We start from the raw sequence: 9,084 nt of genomic DNA on the forward strand, positions 1-9,084 counted from the left end.
AGGTTGGTTTGTGCCATTATTATTATTGGTCTGCATCACCAGGGGCACACTGCCTGCCCTCCATGACACCTACAGCACCCGGTGTCACAGGAAGGCCAACAAGTTCATCAAGGACATCAACCACCCGAGCCACGGCCTGTTCACCCCACTTTCATCCAGAAGGTGAGGTCAGAACAGGTGCATCAAAGCCGGGACAGAGAGACTGAAAAACAGCTTCTATCTCAAGGCCATCACTAGCCGGCTACCACCCGGTTACTCAACCCTGCACCTTAGAGGCTGATGCCCTATATACATAGACATGGAATCACTGGCCACTTTAATAATGGAACACTTGTCACTTTAATAATGTTTACATTTAGCTGTACTCATTTCAAATGTATATGCTGTATTCTTTTCTACTCTATTTTAGTCAATGTCACTTCGACATTGCTCGTCCTAATACATGTAGTGCATTCAGAGAGTATTCAGATCCCTTTACTTTTTCTACATTTTGTTACGTTACAGCCTTGTTCTAAAACGGAGTAAATAAAATATAAAAAATCCTCATCAATCTACACACAATATCCCATAATGACAGAGCGAAAACAGGTTTCTTGAATTTTTTGAGTATTAAAAATAAAAAACAGAAATACCTTATTGTAACGTACAGCAGGTCAGCCACCAGGGGGAGACTCGTCGAGGCCTGGTGACAGACGGAGTATTCATCACGAGGCGATGACTTCCTCTGCTGGACGTGCCAGGTCTCGACGGGCTCTCCGGCCAGGACTAATTGGGGCTGATTGTGGTTGGTGAGTAATCAAGGGCTGATTGCTCACCTTCTGGACGGGTCCCATAAAGCTGCCAGAAGGGCAGCACACGGGAGAAGGGACTGGGGGAAGAAAGGTTACTACCGTATAGTTGGGGACGGTTCCAGAGGTAAAAGGAGGGAGTTCAGTTTTTGTTCCCCACAGGATACAGCAAGACCTGTATCTTGTGAGGGTCTCATCGGGGACACCTATTCTTTTATTCTGGTTTGTTATTCAAATAAACACCCTTGAAACCGAGGTAATCCTACTCTGTCCGTGTCTGGTCTGTGTAAACGTTTTGACCAAACCCCCTAGTCTGCCACATTATTTACATACGTATTCAGACCCTTTGCTATGAGACTCGAAAATTGAGCTCAGGTGCATCCTGTTTCCATTGATCATCATTGAGATGTTTCTACAACTTCATTGGAGTCCACCTGTGGTAAATTCAATTGATTGGACATGATTTGGGAAGGCAGGATTGTGTCGAGGCACAGATCTAGGAAAGGTTACCAAAACATTTCTGCATCATTGAAGATCCTCAAGAACACAGTGGCCTCCATCGTTCTTAAATGGAAGAAGTTTGGAACCACCAAGACTCATCCTAGAGCTGGCCGTCTGGCCAAACTGAGCAATAGGGGGAGAAGGGTCTTGGTCAGGGAGGTGACCAAGAACACAATCGTCACTCTGAACCTTCCAGAAGGACAACCATCTCTGCAGCACTCCACCAATCAGCCCTTTATGGTACAGTGGCCAGACAGAAGCCACTCCTCAGCAAAGTGCACATGACAGCCCACTTGGAATTTGCCAAATGGCACCGAAAGACTCTCGGACCATGAAAAACAGGATTCTCTGGTCTGATGAAACCAAGATTTGGCCTGAATGCCAAGCGACATGTCTGGAAGAAACCTGGCACCATCCCTACGGTGAAGCATGGTGGTGGCAGCATCATGTTGTGGGGATGTTTTTCAGCGGCAGGGACTGGGGGACTAGTCAGGATCAACGGAAAGATGAGCAGAGCAAAGTACAGAGAGATTCTTGATGAAAACCTGCTCCAGAGTCCTCAGGACCTCAGACTGGGGCAAAGATTCACCTTCGAACAGGACAATGATCCTAAGCACACAGCCAAGACAATGCAGGAGTCTCTGAATGTCCTTGATTGGCCCAGCCTGAGCCTGGACTTGAACCCGATCAAACATCTCTGGAGAGACCTGAAAATATCTGTGCAGCAATGCTTCCCATCCAAGCTGACAGAGCTTTAGAGGATCTGCAGAGAAGAATGGGATCAACTCCCCAAATACAGGTGTGCCAAGCTTGTAGAGTCATACCCAAGAAGAGCCGAGGCTGTAATCGCTGCCAAAGATGCTTCAACAAAGTACTGAGTGAAGGGTAATGTAAATGTAAATGTGATATTTCCGCTTTTTTATTTTTTATACATTTGCAAAATTGATGCTTGAGATCCAAAAACACCCTATCGGCAGCTGGGGACCATGTGAAAGGCACCTTAGAAGAAGTGAGTGCAGAGAGGGGAGAAGCCAGGGTGCTGTAACACCGAACTAAGCGGCGGTAGAAATGTGCAAATTCCAGAATACGATTCAGCTACACTCTAGAGGTGCGTTGGGGCAAATCCACCACCACTCTCACCTTGTCAGGATCCATCTGAACGTTCCCTCTAGCGATGACGTATCCCAGAAAAGAGATAGTGGAGCGATGGAATTCACACTTCTCTGCTTTCCCAAACAATTGGTTCTCCAGGAGGCTCCGGAGGACTTGTTGGACATGGAGGACATGCTTTTGAGCAGAACGGGAGAAAACAAGGATGTCATCGAGGTAGACAAACACAAACCGACTCATCATGTCATGGAGCACATCGTTGACCAGGGCCTGGAACACTGTGGGAGCATTGTTGAGTCCAAACGGCATGACCAGGTACTCGTAGTGTCCGTTAGCCGTTTTGAAGGCTGTCTTCCACTCGTCTCCTTCCCGTATCCGAACTGGGTGGTAGGCGTTCCTAAGGTCCAACTTAGAAAAGATGGTTGCCCCCTGGAGAGGTTCAAATACCGAGGAGAGGAGTGGTAGAGGGTAACAATTCTTTACAGTGATGTCATTGAGACCCCGTCAGTCGATAAATGGACGCAGGGTCTTGTCCTTCTTTTCTACAAAGAGGAAACCTGCGCCGGCAGTAGAGGCAGAAGGACGAATGCTCCCAGCAGCCAGAGAGTACTCAATGTACTCCTCCGTGGTCTTGGTCTCAGGGCCAGACAGGGAATATAGCCGCACATGCGGTGGTGTGGTGCCCGGGAGGAGATCAATGGCACAATCGAAGGGACAATGCGGAGGAAGGGAGGTTGCGCGAACCTTGCTGAACACCTCCAGGAGGTCCTGGTACTCTGCGGGAACGGTGGAGAAATCCAAGGCTTTTCCAGAGCCCACAGGAGGACGTCCCGGGGCAGGCTGTGCCGCCTTAAGGCAATGTGAGTAGCAGAACGGGCTCCAACCCAGGATAGATCCAGTGGTCCAGTCAATCAGGGGGTTGCGCCTCTGGAGCCATGAAAATCCCAATACAGGAACATGGGGAGATTCAATAAGTAGAAGCTGTATGGACCGTGATTTCCCGACACTCACAGGTTAATGGGAACCGTATTGCTTCTACACCTGCATTGCTTGCTGTTTGGGGTTTTAGGCTGGGTTTCTGTACAGCACTTTGAGATATCAGCTGATGTAAGAAGGGCTTTATAAATACATTTGATTTGATTTATTGTGAGTGACCCTGCCATTGGAGCGTGCGTCCAGTGCTCTAGCGTCCATGGGAAGGGAGAGGAGTTGTGTGCAGATACCCAGCTCAGATACTAGAGTAGCGTCCACAAAGCTTTAGTCAGCCCCAGAGTCAATGAGCACCCGGAGAGATTTAGACCAGTCACCCCACAGCAGGATAACATGGGGAGGAGTATGAGTAATAGGAGTTTGGAGACTCCCTGTATGGCCCACCAGCATACACATACCTACAGATGAGCCTGGTCTTTTACTGGACAGGTGAATATATGATGTCCTGTAGTACCACAATACAGGAAACTGTTGGAGCTCTGCCTGCGTAAACGATCCTTAGGCGACAATCTAGCTCTGCCCAGTTGCATAGGCTCTGGAGTAAACGAGTCTCCGATGATTCCCGATGGGGCTCGCGTAACTTCGGATCCTCTTGGGAATGCCGTCGTCGGGGACTTCCGGGGTTCTTCCAAGGGGAAAAAGCAGCCGTGGACAAGCGAGTGTGGCCGAGAACTGACCTCTCCCTCCTGCGTATCCGTAGGAGCCCATCGATCCTTATGGTTAAGGCTATGAGGGAGCCAAGGTCCAAGGGTAACTCCTAAGCTGTGAGCTCGTCTTAAATCTCCTCTAATAATCCATGAAGGAAGGTGTCGAACAGGGACTCCGGATTCCAGACACTCTTGGCGGCCAATATGCGAAAGTCTACCATATAGTCTACCACAGTATGTGAGTCTTGACATAGTAGAAGTGGCTTTCGGGCCGCCTCTCTCCCGGACACCGGAGAAGCGAACACCTTCCTCACCTCCATCACTAAATCCTCGAGACAAAGGCAAATGGCAGATTGTTGCTCCCAAACCGCCGTAGCCCAGGTGAGCGCCCATCTAGACATAAGCGTTATGAGATATGATATCTTCGAACGATCCGAAGGAAACAAAGAGGGCTGCAGCTCAAAGATGAGGGAGCACTGGGAAAGAAACGCCCGGCAGGTTCCAGGATCCCCAGCATAGCACTCCGGAGGAGGTAAGCGGGGTTCTCGGGAAGCCGGGGTAGGCTGGACAAAATCACCACTGGTAGTGGTGAGCGTCCGGGAGGTCTGCAGTTGTGGCATGCTGCCTGATAGATAGTGCACAGAATTGCTCTAGTAATGAGTTGAAATCCTGGTCATGGCGTTCTGCCAAAGTATGGAGTCCTTCCAAAAGGTTCTGGAGTAGCTCCTCATTTCTTCCAATTGTGTCTCCATGCAGGGAGACAGTGTTGCGGAGCTGGTCCGAGTCTGCTGGGTCAGTCATGGACAGTTCATACTATAACGACACAGGATGAGACCCAAATGCAGACACAGGAGGCAGATGATTTGAGTCTCTGATATTTATTAATAGACAAGGGGCAGGCAAGAGGCAGGTCGAGGAAAGGCAGAAGTTCGTAAACCAGGTCAGAGTCAGATAGGTGCAGGCTCGAGGTCAGGGCAGACAGAATGGTATGGCAGGCGGGCTCAGGGTCAGGGCAGGCAGAAAAGGTTGGAACCGGGAGGACTACAAAACAGGGACTAGAAAAACAGGAGGACGGAAAAACACACTGGCAGGCTTAACAAGACAAGACGAACTGGCCACAGACAAACAGAAAACACAAGAATGAATACATAGGGAATAATTAAACAAATCAGAGACACCTGGTGGGGGGTGGAGACAAGCACAAGACAGGTAAAACAGATCAGGGTGTGACAGTGTCCCAACTTTTGACTGGTACTGTATAAATAAATATAAATATATATATATATACAGTGGGGAGAACAAGTATTTGATACACTGCCGATTTTGCAGGTTTTCCTACTTACAAAGCATGTAGAGGTCTGTAATTTTTATCACAGGTACACTTCAACTGTGAGAGACGGAATCTAAAACAAAAATCCAGAAAATCACATTGTATGATTTTTAAGTAATTAATTTGCATTTTATTGCATGACATAAGTATTTGATACATCAGAAAAGCAGAACTTAATATTTGGTACAGAAACCTTTGTTTGCAATTACAGAGATCATACGTTTCCTGTAGTTCTTGACCAGGTTTGCACACACTGCAGCAGGGATTTTGGCCCACTCCTCCATACAGACCTTCTCCAGATCCTTCAGGTTTCGGGGCTGTCGCTGGGCAATACGGACTTTCAGCTCCCTCCAAAGATTTTCTATTGGGTTCAGGTCTGGAGACTGGCTAGGCCACTCCAGGACCTTGAGATGCTTCTTACGGAGCCACTCCTTAGTTGCCCTGGCTGTGTGTTTCGGGTCGTTGTCATGCTGGAAGACCCAGCCACGACCTATCTTCAATGCTCTTACTGAGGGAAGGAGGTTGTTGGCCAAGATCTCGCGATGCATGGCCCCATCCATCCTCCCCTCAATACGGTGCAGTCATCCTGTCCCCTTTGCAGAAAAGCATCCCCAAAGAATGATGTTTCCACCTCCAAGCTTCACGGTTGGGATGGTGTTCTTGGGGTTGTACTAATCCTTCTTCTTCCTCCAAACACGGCGAGTGGAGTTTAGACCAAAAAGCTCTATTTTTGTCTCATCAGACCACATGACCTTCTCCAATTCCTCCTCTGGATCATCCAGATGGTCATTGGCAAACTTCAGACGGGCCTGGACATGCGCTGGCTTGAGCAGGGGGACCTTGCGTGCGCTGCAGGATTTTAATCCATGACGGCGTAGTGTGTTACTAATGGTTTTCTTTGAGACTGTGGTCCCAGCTCTCTTCAGGTCATTAACCAGGTCCTGCCGTGTAGTTCTGGGCTGTTCCCTCACCTTCCTCATGATCATTGATGCCCCACGAGGTGAGATCTTGCATGGAGCCCCAGACCGAGGGTGATTGACCGTCATCTTGAACTTCTTCCATTTTCTAATAATTGCGCCAACAGTTGTTGCCTTCTCACCAAGCTGCTTACCTATTGTCCTGTAGCCCATCCCAGCCTTGTGCAGGTCTACAATTTTATCCCTGATGTCCTTACACAGCTCTCTGGTCTTGGCCATTGTGGAGAGGTTGGAGTCTGTTTGATTGAGTGGGTGGACAGGTGTCTTTTATACAGGTAACGAGTTCAAACAGGTGCAGTTAATACAGGTAATGAGTGGAGAACAGGAGGGCTTCTTAAAGAAAAACTAACAGGTCTGTGAGAGCCGGAATTCTTACTGGTTGGTAGGTGATCAAATACTTATGTCATGCAATAAAATGCAAATTAATTACTTAAAAATCATACAATGTGATTTTCTGGATTTTTGTTTTAAATTCCGTCTCTCACAGTTGAAGTGTACCTATGATAAAAATTACAGACCTCTACATGCTTTGTAAGTAGGAAAACCTGCAAAATCGGCAGTGTATCAAATACTTGTTCTCCCCACTGTATATATATATAAATCAATACAGTTGAAGTCAGAAGTTTACATACACTTAGGTTTTTCAAACACTCCACAAATTTCTTGTTAACAAACTGTAGTTTTGGAAAGTCGGTTAGGACATCTACTTTGTGCATGACACAAAGTAATTTTTCCATAAATTGTTTACAGACTGATTATTTCAGTTATTATTCACTGTACCGCAATTCCAGTGGGTCAGAAGTCTACATACACTAAGTTGACTGTGCTTTAAAACAGCTTGGAAAATTCCAGAAAATTATGTCATGGCTTTAGAAGCTTATGATAGGCGAATTGACAAAATATGAGTCAATTGGAGGTGTACCTGTGGATGTATTTAAAGGCCTACCTTCAAACTCAGTGCCTCTTTGCTTGACATCATGGGAAAATCAAAAGAAATCAGCCAAGACTTCAGAAAAGAATTGTAGACCTCCAAAAGTCTGGTTCATCCGTGGGAGCCATTTCCAAATGCCTGAAGGTACCACGTTCATCTGTACAAACAATAGTACGCAAGTATTAACACCATGGGACAATGCAGCCGTCATACCGCTCAGGAAGGAGATGCGTTCTGTCTCCTAGAAATGAACGTACTATGGTGCGAAAAGTGCAAATCAATCCCAGAACAACAGCAAAAAGGACCTTGTGAAGATGCTGGAGGAAACAGGTACAAAAGTATATATTTCCACAGTAAAACAAGTCTTATATCGACATAACCTGAAAGGCCACTCAGCAAGGAAGAAGCCACTGCTCCAAAACCGCCATAAAAAAGCCAGACTACGGTTTGCAACTGCACATGGGGACAAAGATCGTACTTTTTGGAGAAATGTCCTCTGGTCTGATGAAACAAAAATAGAACTGTTTGGCCATAATGACCATCGCCATGTTTGGAGGAAAAAGGGGGAGGCTTGCAAGCCGAAGAACACCATCCCAAACGTGAAGCACGGGGGTGGCTACATCATGTTGTGGGGTGCTTTGCTGCAGGAGGGACTGGTGCACTTCACAAAATACATGGCATCATGTAAAATTATGTGGATATATTGAAGCAACATCTCAGGACATCAGTCAGGAAGTTAAAGCTTGGTCGCAAATGGGTCTTCCAAACGGACAATGACCCCAAGCATACTTCCAAAGTTGTGGCAAAATGGCTTAAGGACAACAAAGTCAAGGTATTGGATTGGCCATCACAAAGCTTTGACCTCAATCCTATTGAACATTTGTGGGCAGAACTGAAAAAGTGTGTGCGAGCAAGGAGGCCTACAAACCTGACTCAGTTACACCAGCTCTGTCAGGAGGAATGGGCCAAAACTCACCCAACTTATTGTGGGAAGCTTGTGGAAGGCTACCCAAAACGTTTGACCCAAGTTAAACAATTTAAAGGCAATGCTACCAAATACTAATTGTGTGTATGTAAACTGCTGACCCACTGGGAATGTGATGAAAGAAATAAAAGCTGAAATAAATCATTCTCTCTACTATTATCCTGACATTTCGCATTCTTAAAATAAAGTGGTGCTCCTAACTGACCTAAGACAAGGAATTTTTACTCTGATTAAATGTCAGGAATTGTGAAAAACTGCGTTTAAATGTATTTGCCTAAGGTGAATGTAAATTCCAACTTCAATTTTTTTTAAATGTAATTTCGTTATTTTTTAAATTTTATTTCACCTTTATTTAACCAGGTATGTTAATTGAGAACAAGTTCTCATTTACAACTGTGCCCTGGCCAAGATAAAGCAAAGCAGTGCGACACAAACAACAACACAGTTACAAATGGAATAAACAAACATACAGTCAATACCACAATAGAAAAGTCTATATGTGTGTGCAAATGAGGTAAGATAAGGGAGGTAAGGCAATAAATAGGCCATAGTGGTGAAATAATTACAATTAAACACTGGAGTGATAGATGTGCAGAAGATGAATGTGCAAGTAGAGATACTGGGGTGCAAAGGAGCAAAAAAAAAAAATACGGTATGGGGATGTGGTAGTTTGATGGACTATTTACAGATGGACTATGTACAGGTACAGTGATCTGTGAGCTGCTCTGACAGCTGGTGCTTAAATTTAGAGAGGGAGATATGAGTCTGCAGCTTCAGTGATTTTGCAATTCGTTCCAGTCATTGGTAGCAGAGAACATGAAGGAA

This window comes from Salvelinus alpinus, chromosome 2, assembly GCF_045679555.1.
Source record: "Salvelinus alpinus chromosome 2, SLU_Salpinus.1, whole genome shotgun sequence".
Lineage (NCBI taxonomy): Eukaryota > Metazoa > Chordata > Actinopteri > Salmoniformes > Salmonidae > Salvelinus > Salvelinus alpinus.